Source organism: Nothobranchius furzeri, chromosome 17, assembly GCF_043380555.1.
Source record: "Nothobranchius furzeri strain GRZ-AD chromosome 17, NfurGRZ-RIMD1, whole genome shotgun sequence".
Classification (NCBI taxonomy): Eukaryota; Metazoa; Chordata; class Actinopteri; order Cyprinodontiformes; family Nothobranchiidae; genus Nothobranchius; species Nothobranchius furzeri.
In genome coordinates, this window is record NC_091757.1 from 41,770,583 (window position 1) to 41,783,099 (window position 12,517).

At 43.9% G+C, this 12,517-nt stretch overlaps 1 protein-coding gene across 2 annotated transcripts in view; it reads left to right on the top strand.

The window, feature by feature from the left end:
* Nucleotides 1-12,517, top strand: part of mctp1a (multiple C2 domains, transmembrane 1a) — a 189,247-nt gene that overhangs the window by 160,404 nt on the left and 16,326 nt on the right. The window lies entirely within an intron of this gene.

The window sequence follows — 12,517 nt, forward strand, 5'->3', positions numbered from 1 at the left end:
ACCTCAGGATGCCAGTTTGGCAACGATGACAAGGTACCTGCACCGTAATTGGAGGGTTGCAGGTTTGAGTCCTATCTGTCACAGAAGTTGTGTCCTTGAGCAAGGCACTTAAAGCAATTTTGGAAAACAAATTGTGTAAAACCTTTTTTTTTCATGCCTCTTAACATTGTTCTAACATAGGACAGCTATAAATATATTGTGGAAATTAAACAAAAGGAAAAAAAAATATAATAAAGTGGTTTACTCTCATTTGTCTATAAACCTCCACCAATAACACCTTTTGGACCAAAATCAACTATTGGACCATCCGGTTGTCAGTCTTGCTGAACCACCGCACTTTCATGGGTCCTCCATTCATTACACACTCACGTATTTAGCAACAGAACATCACTGGTGTGAGAGGTTCTCCACTCAATAATATCAGAAAAGGAGAAACAGCCGGCTGCTACCACTTCTACTGTAGGACAAACTACCAGAGTACCAAAATGACAAACACAATTTGAACAACAAAAGACGCTTGGACCAAGAAAAAAACGGCTGATGTTTAGTGCTTGTTTCGTCTGGCATTGCGGGTTTCCAGCAGAAACGTCTCAGGGAATATAACCAAGGGGAGGGCCGATTGTTCCGTGAACCTAGCTTGTTGTCACATTTGCCCTCCTTGCCTGCTGGTGGTGGACCAGTGGCACCAGTGCTTGGCAGCCTAGCTTCTGTCAATGCGACGGAGGGCAGCTGCAACTACATTGTAGCTAATCACCACCAATGTAGGAAAATGTGTGTGAATGAGTATATTTTAAAGCACTTTGGGGGGTTGTAGAGCCCTAGAAGGCACTAAATAAATACAGGCTGTTCACCATTATCACTTTGTGCACCTTTAAGTGTGCATTTGCCCAGAAGCTGTTACAAAGACATTAGCAATAAGAACAAACATATTTGTCTCTAACTTTCTTGTGTTTGTGTGGAGGCTGGTGGGGGATGGGTTTGTGGGGTGGGGGGGGGGGCTGCTGGAACAGGTCGTGGGTGCTTTTTTCCATGAGAGTTGCTTCAGAAAAAGCAAAACTACTTCAGAGTTTTAGAGCAAATCCCAATTCTAATTTTTTCATAATGCAACAACGTCTATTCCCTCTAGTGTTAATGTTCCTAATCACATAGAGACAAGTGGCTGAACCAGCTGAACTTTACCATTGATGAACTATTAATCAAAAGATTACGCTTCTTGTACCGTAGGTGAGGAAGGGTTTTACTTCATGTTTTTGCCAAAGTAAACCTCTTTGAGACTCTCACCGATGTTGAAGATGGCACGCGCGCAGCCCTCGCGGTCTCTCATTGGACAGAATGTGGAGCACAACACTTGACAGCAGTGTCTTCTGAATTTGAAAGTCAGACATGTAAGGAGGCAGCCGCCACCTTTTCTTTTAACAAGAGTCATAAATCTGTAATGAGCACAGAGAGGATGCATATTTTATTTACTTTTTGAAGAAGTGATCCCCTTACTTCATGGCATTGTACTCTGTTGTTTTGTCTTCTTCTTCTTTCCTTCCAAAACAAAGTTTAAGACTGTGGGTTTTACATTCGTCTCTACCGCTTGTGTCTCCTAACATGCATATGTAATTAAACGTCAAAGTTAGCAGTTTTGGGTGCAGAAGTAGTGAAATATTTTTAATTTAACCTCACATATTTGAACGAGAATTTACGTAGTGAACAATGTTGTTAGTTTAAATCACGCTAAAGCATGTACGCATGCTGATTTAAGAATGGCCAAAACAGAGACCATTGTGCAGCAGCGTGTTTTATACCCAGACAGACTGACTGACAGAAAGAGGTGGGTGCTTTGGAACAGCTAGAATCAGGCCAGCAGCAGACAAGAGTAATAACATCCCATTCATCACACCCTGCCACCCTGGATCCCGGGAAGGACAGGGGAAGGAGAGTGCAGGGGCAGGGGAACAGAGGTGAGGCAGGGTGGGTGGGTGGGGGGGTCGGGCGGAGGGGTGGAAGAGGTGATCAGGAGCAAAAAAGTAGTCTCGTTCTAGTCATTTATGTGTGTGTTTGTGTGACCTTGAGCCTGATGGAGTAGCTGGAGTGGTGGAGGTGATGAGAGGCCCCAAAGGGAGATGGGTAAAGACGATCAGCAACCTCCTGCCAACCAGACGTGCTCTCGGAACACACAAAAAACATTTTTAACAATGCAAAACCGAGGTCAAACTGAAAATAAGTTACTGCTCTTCCTTTTAATTCCTCTCTGTCCCTCTGTCCTTTTTTACGTATGTGTATATTTATCCCCGCTGTGGGACTTGTCTGGGTGAAGAGACTAATTAGTAGCAGGGAGCGCAGTGTGTCTGGCCCACCTTCAGCTAACAGTCTTAACTGGAGTCTGACCTTGGTGGTATGGAGCAACCTTTAGCACATTTACAGGTCTGCAGTAACGTACACTAACCTCACACGCGTTTGTTCTGGTGATGCTCCTCTGCACAGCCTCTAGGTGTGTGAGTTGCCACTATAAGACCGAGAGCACGTGCTCTGCATCTCAGTACTCTAGTTAAACAGATATTTATGTGTTTTGACAAAAAAGAGGGGGTGGGGAAAAGATGTATGGGATAAATTATCTTTTGAAAAAACTTGGAACATCTGCTTCTATCATGTGGCACTGGAGAGGAGCCAAGCTGAATGTGTTTAATTTTCTTTTTTTAATTCGAGGCTTTGCACGGGGTCTCGGTTTTGTCGTCACTTCCTGATAAAGACAGAGATGCTCTTTTAGGTCAGGTCCCAAAGTGCTTCTTTAATTCCCTAGAAGGGCCTCTTTAAACTCCCAATTTTTAAAATGTGTGGCTCGTTGCTCCCCAGTGGAGTTTTCAAGACTTGGAATAGTCGCCCATGAAACATTAGTGTTGGAACTATTTAAATGAAAAGCATACAGAATAACAAAAACAAAAGTCCTCCTTATTGCATTTGATTACCTGCCAAAAAGACACTTCGGAGAAGCATTGCTTTATAATGGAGTTACTTAAAAACTACAAAACTAAAAACAAACATATTAACGATATATTAGGAATCATGAAAGACCTAAAACAGTATGTTTTTTAATTTATCTTGTCAGTTATTTTCATCGTGACACATGGTGTCATGTCCTATCTCCTCAGTCCCTTCCACTTCTGCTCTCTCCTCTTTTAAATACATCATCCTTCAGTTCTCTCATCCTTCAGCTTAGCCTTATGTCCTTATATTTCTGCATTTGCCACCATTTGTTACTCTGTTCATTCTGTTCAGTTTAGTTTGTTTTTGTTTGGTCTTCAGTTTATTTGAGTGTCTTTAGATTTTGTAATCTTCATTTAGCTCCCCCTTCTTTAGTTTATTTCTCTCAGCCTTTATTTCTAGTATTGTCTTATTTGTTTTATCTTCAGTCTTCACTTCTCTTCTTGCGCATTGGACAAGTGCTGGTTATTAGAATATCATGACAAAGTTGATTTATTTCAGTAATTCCATAAAAAAATTAAACTTGCATATCAGCCTCTTTATCAAATAACTTTTGTGTCTTGCCCTCCTTGTGCAAGGTGTCAATGGTCATCTTTTGGACAACTGTGAAGTCAACAGTCTTCTTCATGATTGTGTATCCTACAGAACTAGACTGAGAGACCATTTAAAGGTGTTTGCAGGAGTTATTTAGATGATTAGTGTGGCACCAAGGGTCTTCAATATTGAAAATGTTCACAATATTCAAATATTCTGAGATACAGAATTTAGGATTTTCATTAGTTGTCAGTTAAAATCATCAAAATAAAAAGACATAAACATTTGAAATATCCGTTTGTGTGTAATGAATGAATATAATATGCAAAATTCTATTTTGAGTGGGATTACTGAAATAAATCAACGTTGTCATAATATTCTAATTTTATGACCAGCACAGGTAGTCACACCTGTAGGCCTTTGTCATCAGGAATCATCTCACCTGTTCCATAGTCTTTGTAGTCACTCTCCTGTCTATTTAAACCCAGTTCAGTTCAAATTGTCACTCTTTTTTGTGCTTCAGTTCCTGCGTTTTTGTACTAAAGTCCTTATGTATTGTACTTCACCTTTTATTTCACCTTCCTGCATTTGGGTCCTAACAACAAACAAACAAACAAAACTGACACATGCTCCGCTGAGATGATCTTTTCAGAGGAAAACCATTTTAATTGATTGTTTTAGAAGATGGGCTTTAAATTTTAAAACAATATTTTTAAACTCGAGAGGTGTTTTGTTATTGGACTTCTGTGCAAGCCGCAGTTTGGCCATAACGAACACCATGTTCGAACATAAGGATGCCCACCGGTACACTTGGTACCAGGGCAGCCTAGGTCACAGGTCGATGATAGATTTTGTAGTCGTATCATCTGACCTGCGGCCGTATGTTTTGGACACCCGAGTGAAGAGAGGGGCGGAGCTGTCAACTGATCACCACCTGGTGGTGAGTTGGATCAGATGGCAAGGGAACATGCCGCGTAGACCTGGCAGACCCAAACGCATAGTGAGGGTCTGCTGGGAACGCCTGGCAGAAGAACCTGTCAAGACGGTCTTCAACTCCCACCTCCGGCAGAGCTTTGACCACGTCCCGAGAGCAGTCGGGGACATTGAGTCCGAGTGGGCCTTGTTCCACTCTGCGATTGTCGAGGCGGCTGTTGCTAGCTGTGGTCGTAAGGTGGCCGGTGCCAGTCGTGGTGGCAACCCCCGTACCCGCTGGTGGACACCAGAGGTTCGGGGAGCCGTCAGGCTGAAGAAGGAGGCCTACAGGGCGTGGCTGGTCTGTGGGTCTCCGGAGGCAGCAGACAGGTACCGGATAGCCAAGCGGGGTGCAGCAGTGGCAGTTGCCGAGGCAAAATCTCGGGCGTGGGAGGAGTTTGGTGAGGCCATGGAGAAAGACTATCGATCGGCTCCAAAGAGGTTCTGGCAAACTGTCCGGCGCCTCAGGAGAGGAAGGCAGCAACTCGCTCACACTGTTTACAGTGGGGATGGGGAGCTGCTGACGTCAACTGAGGCTATAGTCGGACGGTGTGAGGAATACTTTGAGGAGCTCCTCAATCCCACCAATGCGCATTCCGAGGAGGAACCAGAGCTGGGAGGCCTGGGGATGGACTGTCCGATCTCGGGGGCAGAAGTTGCTGAGGTAGTCAAACAACTACACAGCGGCGGAGCCCCGGGGGCGGATGAGGTTCGTCCTGGGTATCTCAAGGCTATGGATGTTGTAGGGCTGTCATGGTTGACACGTCTCTACAACATTGCGTGGTCATCGGGGGCAGTTCCTAGGGAGTGCTAGACCGGGGTGGTGGTCCCCATCTTTAAGAAGGGTGACCTGAGGGTGTGTTCCAACTATAGGGGGATCGCACTCCTCAGCCTCCCTGGAAAGGTCTACGCCAAGGTACTGGAGAGGAGGGTCCGATCGATAGTTGAATCTCAGATAGAGGAGGAGCAATGTGGTTTTCGTCCTGGCCGTGGAACTGTGGACCAGCTCTATACCCTTGCAAGGGTGATGGAGGGGGCATGGGAGTTTGCCCAAACAATCCACATGTGCTTTGTGGATTTGGAGAAGGCTGATGACCGTGTCCCCAGGGGCACCCTGTGGGGGACGCTCCAGGAGTATGGGGTGGGTGGCTTTCTGTTAAGGGCCATTCAGTCCCTTTACCAGAGGAGCGTGAGTTTGGTCCGCATAGCCGGTAGTAAGTCGGACCTGTTCCCAGTGAGGGTTAGACTCCGCCAGGGCTGCCCTTTGTCACCGGTTCTGTTCATCACTTTTATGGACAGAATTTCTAGACGCAGCCGTGGTGTGGAGTGTGTCGAGTTTGGTGGCAGGAGAATCTCGTCTCTGCTTTTTGCGGATGATGTGGTCCTCCTAGCTTCATCCAGCTCTGACCTTCAGCTCTTGCTGGGTAGGTTCGCGGCCGAATGTGAAGCGGCTGGGATGAGGATCAGCACCTCCAAATCTGAGACCATGGTTCTCGACCGGAAAAGGGTGGCTTGCCACCTCCGGGTCGGGGGAGAGGTCCTACCTCAAGTGGAGGAGTTTAAGTATCTCGGGTTCTTGTTCACGAGTGAGGGTAGGAGGGATTGGGAGATCGACAGGCGGATTGGTTCGGCGTCTGCAGTGATGCGGACGCTGAGCCGATCTGTCGTGGGGAAGAGGGAGCTGAGCCAGAAAGCCAGGCTCTCGATTTACCGGTCGATCTACGTCCCAATCCTCACCTATGGTCATGAGCTTTGGGTAATGACCGAAAGAACGAGATCACGGATACAAGCGGCCGAAATGAGTTTCCTCCGTAGGGTGGCCGGGCTCAGCCTTAGAGATAGGGTGAGGAGCTCGGACATTCAGGAGGGACTCGGAATAGAACCGCTGCTCCTCCGGATCGAAAGGAGCCAGTTGAGGTGGTTTGGGCATCTGGTCAGGATGCCTCCTGGACGCCTCCCCGGGGAGGTGTTTCGGGCATGTCCTGCCGGCAGAAGGCCCCCGGGTCGACCCAGGACACGTTGGAGAGGTTACATCTCCAATCTGGTCTGGGAACGCCTTGGGGTCCTGCCGGAGGAGCTGGTGGACAAGGCCGGGGAGAGGACGGCCTGGAGCTCCCTAATTGGGATGCTGCCCTCGCGACCCGGACCCGGATAAGCGGAGGAAGACGAAGAAGACGAAGACGAAGTAATTTATTACTTAGATAAAAATGCAAACATGAATGCAAAGATGAAGGACACATCTTCTTTTGTTGGTTAAAAATCCATACATTTAAATTTTCTGGTGCTGCCGTGTTGTAATTTTGGATCCAGACTCTGCAGACGTTGGGTGTGAGGAGGAACGCTACTCCCCGCAATCAGGGTGTTGATAAATTAACACTAAACTTTTGGACATGGAATCAACATAAATCAACACGTGGAAACGTAATATAGAGTGTTTTTGTTATTTTTCATGTAATCAGGAGAATAACTTTGGAATTAAATTTTATACTGCAGCCAGCCACTAGAGGGTGCTCTTTTATGGGCTTTGACAGCTGGAATCAATACAAATGATCTCATTTAAATCCCAGCTTGAAATAATGTACTTAAAGACAAAAATAAGCTATTTAACCTTGTTTAGCTGTTTGTACATTTCAAATAGAGCAGGTTACAGATCAGGTAGATTAGAGTACAAATTTACTGACTAATACATTATTTTTTGTATATTTTAGTTTTTTATTTAAATCAGTAAAACAAAATTTAAAACAACATGCACATACTGATTAATTCTTTTACTCCGTTGTTACGTACCGTGTCCCTTTTCGACCACAAGATGGCCTCAGTGGCCTTTGCCTCGCCTGTCTCCCGGTGTTCCAGGTGTTTACAATCGCTCACAATCAGGGAGCAGCTGTTAAAAGCTGCTCTCCTGCCCTCAGTCATTGAGAAGGTACAAGGGTGGTGTTGACTGGTAGCAGTTTACACTATTCTCCTCTCCTCGGTTCATTCGCTTTTGGTACAATTCGGTTTGCTCTCACTAGGATTTCGGATTTGGATAATTTAGGATTTGACCATTTGGCTTATAGACCTTCGGACCGGCTTTGGACTTAGACCTCGGATCTCCCCTTTTGAATATAGATTTATATTCTCGGTTATTGAATTCCCACCCCCTTCTGGGGTGGCGTTTTTCGTTTCTCCTTTTTAAATATTGCTCCTTTGGTTTTGTATATAGTATTGGTTTTAGGTTCTTTGTACATATTGGATTCATTTTGTAATCAAATCCTTTGTTTTTAAGCGACAAAGCACCCTGATTATTATTTCACCCACACACTAATTTTATTACTCCCCTCCTCATCTCTCCTAGAGAGCCAGGGACGTAATGCCCATCCTTGATTTTTTTTTTGTATTCAGATAAAGGAAAAAAGTTTTATATAGGCAGCAGATAATAATGATATGTGCTGTTTGATTCTGTGTAACTCCTAGTTCTTGCATAGGTTTGGAAAATGTAATTTATGCCTCTCTTATAGCGGCATGGAAATGGGAGGAATGCCGACTCTCTCCGCAGTTACAAAATCAACAACAGCGCTTTCAGATGCCCTCTGGGAGCCACATATTAGCATGCTGTCACGTTTTATATGACATTTCAATTTTTACTGTGCTGCCAGACTGGGAGATGCAAAACAAAGAAAAACAGGTGCCATTTTAGCACAGCAGCAATGAGCAGCAGTCACCTGTGGTTCAGACTCATTTCCTGGTGTGATGGGGTGTTCGCTGCTTCTTTATAACTGTTAGGTTTATCATTTTTATGGCATAACCCAGCGGGGAGAACAGTGAGATTGGAGGTTAAAATGGTCTCAGTTGGCTCACTCTTTTCCCACCCAGTGGATATAGGGCAGATATTTGAGACAATACTAATAGGATAAGTCCTTATTGACCTCCCTCTTGTTTAGCTCTAGGCCTTGGGTCGGTGAAGAGCAAACTGTCTTTGCAAAGTTTAAACTTTGTCATATAGATGTGCTTTGCCACAGTGGCAGCTCGCTAAAAGAAGTGGAGCGTCCAGTTCTCTGAGGCACATCACTTCTTTCCTTTTGTTAAATTTTTAATCAAGTGTTTCAAACTGTTTACCACATTTGTTTACCACAATTTACCAGCCGGTGCAATGTGGTTAGCCTGACTTGGCTGTTTTGTTAGTACGTGTGTGTGTGTGTGTGTGTGTGTGTGTGTGTGTGTGTGTGTGTGTGTGTGTGTGTGTGTGTGTGTGTGTGTGTGTGTGTGTGTGTGTGTGTACGTACATGCCTGTGTGTCCCTGGGCTCTCTTTGGTATCACTGAGGGTTATTTTTCCTTAACGCAAGCAAACAACTCTCATCTCTTTAACGAGTGTTCCCGCTGCTGTACCTATGAGTGCTTGGCAGGGATTGCTTATCACACTCCACTCATCCAAACAATGATGCAAACTTTGGACATAACCACAAAAAAGATGCATTTATTGCCTTTAAACGGCACACATGCAATTAAAACATGCAACTCTCACTCAACAAAGGACACCAGCTTGGTAAACATCCCCACTACCAGCCTGATAAGAGTTAACTGATGTCAAAGAGTTCCTTATTCCAAACAAAAGCGTTTTCAGTCACAGGGAAAACTGTCTTGGTGGGGGATTTTTATTATTGTGATACTCTGCAGACTTAAGCTTGAGTTAATGTCAGTCTACAAAACTCCATTTCTGACCATAAAAGTGCTAAATTATATCCTTCCATCCATTTTCTGAACCCGCTTGTCCATGTAGAGTCGCAGGGGCTAAAGTATATGATAAATAATTTAATTCATTGGAGATTATTTATGAAACAATGATGATGCAGAGAAACAAGAATTTGTGCTGGAATTTATGACCAATGGCCATCTGTATTCACATACATTTAAGATTAAATACTCAGTAAGATTCAAAACGTGAAAATATCACGATACATATGTATTTTTTATTTTAAGTTGGCACTAAATAGAAAAAATTATGCCAAAAGAAAATTTAGTAAAAAACACAAGATTATGATTGGCCGTCTTACCAATGGTTCAGTTGTACAACTTTTAACGGCTGCACTTCTAAAAAGAACAGTGGGATTAACAACAGAGCATGCAGAGAAGATAATCACGCAATTTCTCCAACAAAATATTCTCTATAACAGGGTTATTCAATTCTGGGCCTTGAGGGCCGGTATCCAGCAGGTTTTAATGGTTTCTCTGGTCCAACACACTAGATTCAGTGGTTGAATCACTTGTGCAGCAGCTCATCAGGCTCTGCAGAAGCCTGTTAATCACGTGATTGAAATCAGGTGTGTTGAAACTGGGTTGAAGCTAAAATGTGCTAGATTCCAGCCCTCAAGCCCTGGAATTAAATAATCCTGCTCTGTGACGTAAAAATGTATATAATTCATTCATTCATTTCATTTTGATTTTGAGCCGGTAATATGCCGTAAAATAAACAATTAACAACATAAATTACAAAAATATGATATCAGCACAGTTGATATTGATTGATGAAATAAATATCTGCGGGTCTCGTGTTGCTGTTGAGTGTAGTTAGACTTTCTGTTTGGCGTTGTTATGGTTGCTCTGTGATAGGGTATTAGGAGGTGAGACCATTCAGTTTCACTGCACTTGGTGCATTTACATACTCATCAGAAAACTGAACTATTGCCTTTAATAGACTGGTGTCGTTTTTTAAATGCATGCACTTGTGTTAATCTTTCTGATGGCGGACTGGTTCTAATCGTGCTGAAACACCCAGATAAAGCGATAGGAATCCAGCCTCATTTGCATGTAAACAGCCATTGCCACAAAGTAACACAACAATACAGTACGTACCAAATAAGCTGTGCTGCAGCGATGTTGTTGTCCATTCCTTCGGCCATTGTGCATATCCTGTTTTAACTTCGTCAGTTTCTCTCCTACCAGCGTTTGTTTACTTTTTGTGTTGCTGTAAGCTAACCGGAAGATTGCCGAAATGACAGGGCGCATGTCGCCACCTGCTGTATTGGAGTGGAACAAGCTTTGTGAGTTTGGTGTTCTAATGTACATGTAAACTAGGATAAAGGCTCCCAGGTTATTTCTTTAGATGACCTAGATTGACTTAGATGCTCATGTCAACGCAATGACTCACTTTTGGGCATTCCAGTGTGTGAAAGACATGATGTCTGATATCAATGTTAACGGCATACACTGGGTCCTTCAAAGGATGCTTTGTGTTTGTGTTGCTGGATGCGGTTACATGGCCATGAGGCAACTCGATACACATTTGTACAGAGAAATCCAAATACATGTAGCACTCATATCTATGTACACTACATTGATGAAACCATTAGGAAATCTGCCTTCATGCACACATGCATTTTAGTGAAATCCCATTTTCAATTAATAGTTTTCCCAACTTGAACAGCAACAACAGCTTCACCTCTTCTGGGAAGGCTTTACACATGGTCTAGGAGTGTGTGGGAATTTTTGACCATTCTTCCATTTGGTCGTGCACTGATGCTGGATAAGATAGCCAGAAAGCCACGGTCCAGTTTCTCCACATATAACATATCCTTTAACGTCTTTATTTGAATTGTGAATTGATTATTTAGTGGCTATGTTGACAGCATAGTTTACATCTAGTCCTACCATATGAGTGACGAGTGAGTGTTCTGATGTGTGTCTACTTTTAGATTTTGTTGCATTCAGTTAGATGCATTCGTTGGTCACCAAACAAGATGAATATTTTGTTGCCCTGATAGAAACTCTGTGTTCTTGTTAAGACCTCATTCCATCACCTAAAAGCTTGTCAAGAATAACAACATAGCTTGTGGTTGACATAAAAGCCACAGGAAGCACGATACAACTCATTGCACAAGTGATGGATGCACTCCAGAGGATGTGGAAATGTGTGTTCAAGAAAGTTCATTTGCCCAATTAAAGTATTCCACCATTTTGTAAAATAATTAGGACAACACAAACTAGGATTTCTTCCTTCCTGAGTGTGTTTTTTTTTCGTACTGTAAAATATCCTCCAGCTACTTTAACCAGTCAGTCTTTCCTTTTCTAGTGTATGTTTTGTAGAGTCACACAGCAAGACCAGGTGTGCAGATCAACCTTATCTAATAGCTGTAGGGTGTGTGTGTGTGTGTGTGTGTGTGTGTGTGTGTGTGTGTGTGTGTGAGTGTGTGTGTGTGTGTGCGTATTAGGTTCCATTAGAGGAACAGGTTGCCTGCCTCCATATGTGCGCAGTGTGCAGGGAAGCTGGGAAAACAAGGTTCTCTGTGGCCATCAGTGTTATTGCTACCTCCTGCCTCCCCGAGTCGTGTTTGAAGACAGGAAATAGGAGTCAGACCGCAGTCCGAAGGGCATGTGGCAATGGTTTATACTCAGAGAACCTCCGACCTTTCCTCTCCACCCCCAGTCACTCTCACACCACTCCCAGGGCCCTCAAATATATTCTCCCCTGAGCCTGGGCTCGAAAATAAAACGTCTTGACCCAGCCCAGCCTGGCTCTGCCCGACCTGACCAAGCCCAGCACAATAGACACCGAGCTCAGAGATTTGTTTGAGTGAGCAATGAAAAACAGATGGAGTGCAAAGGAAAGGACTGAGAGATGCGGGTGAGCTGGAGGTGGAAAGAAGGGGAGTCTTGTAAAATATTTTCGAAGAAAAATAACCCAGAGAGGTTGTCTAATTATATCTATTTGTCTTGTGTGGTTTTGCTGGGGAGGCCATGTGGTCTCCCCCGACTGCTCCTTGGTTCATTTTTCATATTATCTGATCTTGGATGGAGAGCAACAAAGAGGAGGGGGGTTTTGGGGGCAGTTTGAGTCTCACTGGGATGGTTGCGGTGAGGTGGCTGGACTCGAAAAACAAAATGCGGTGAAAGCCTCTGAGGTCCTGGAAGTTTCATGTCTTTGATTGGTTCATTGTCCTCCACCAAGTGTAATGACAGGAATTACTCAGAAGTTTGCTTTCTAATCTAACAGCGACCATCCATCTTCATCAGTTACACTTCCATTCACACACATGCTGTTTTTCTGTAGAACACAATCTTTTT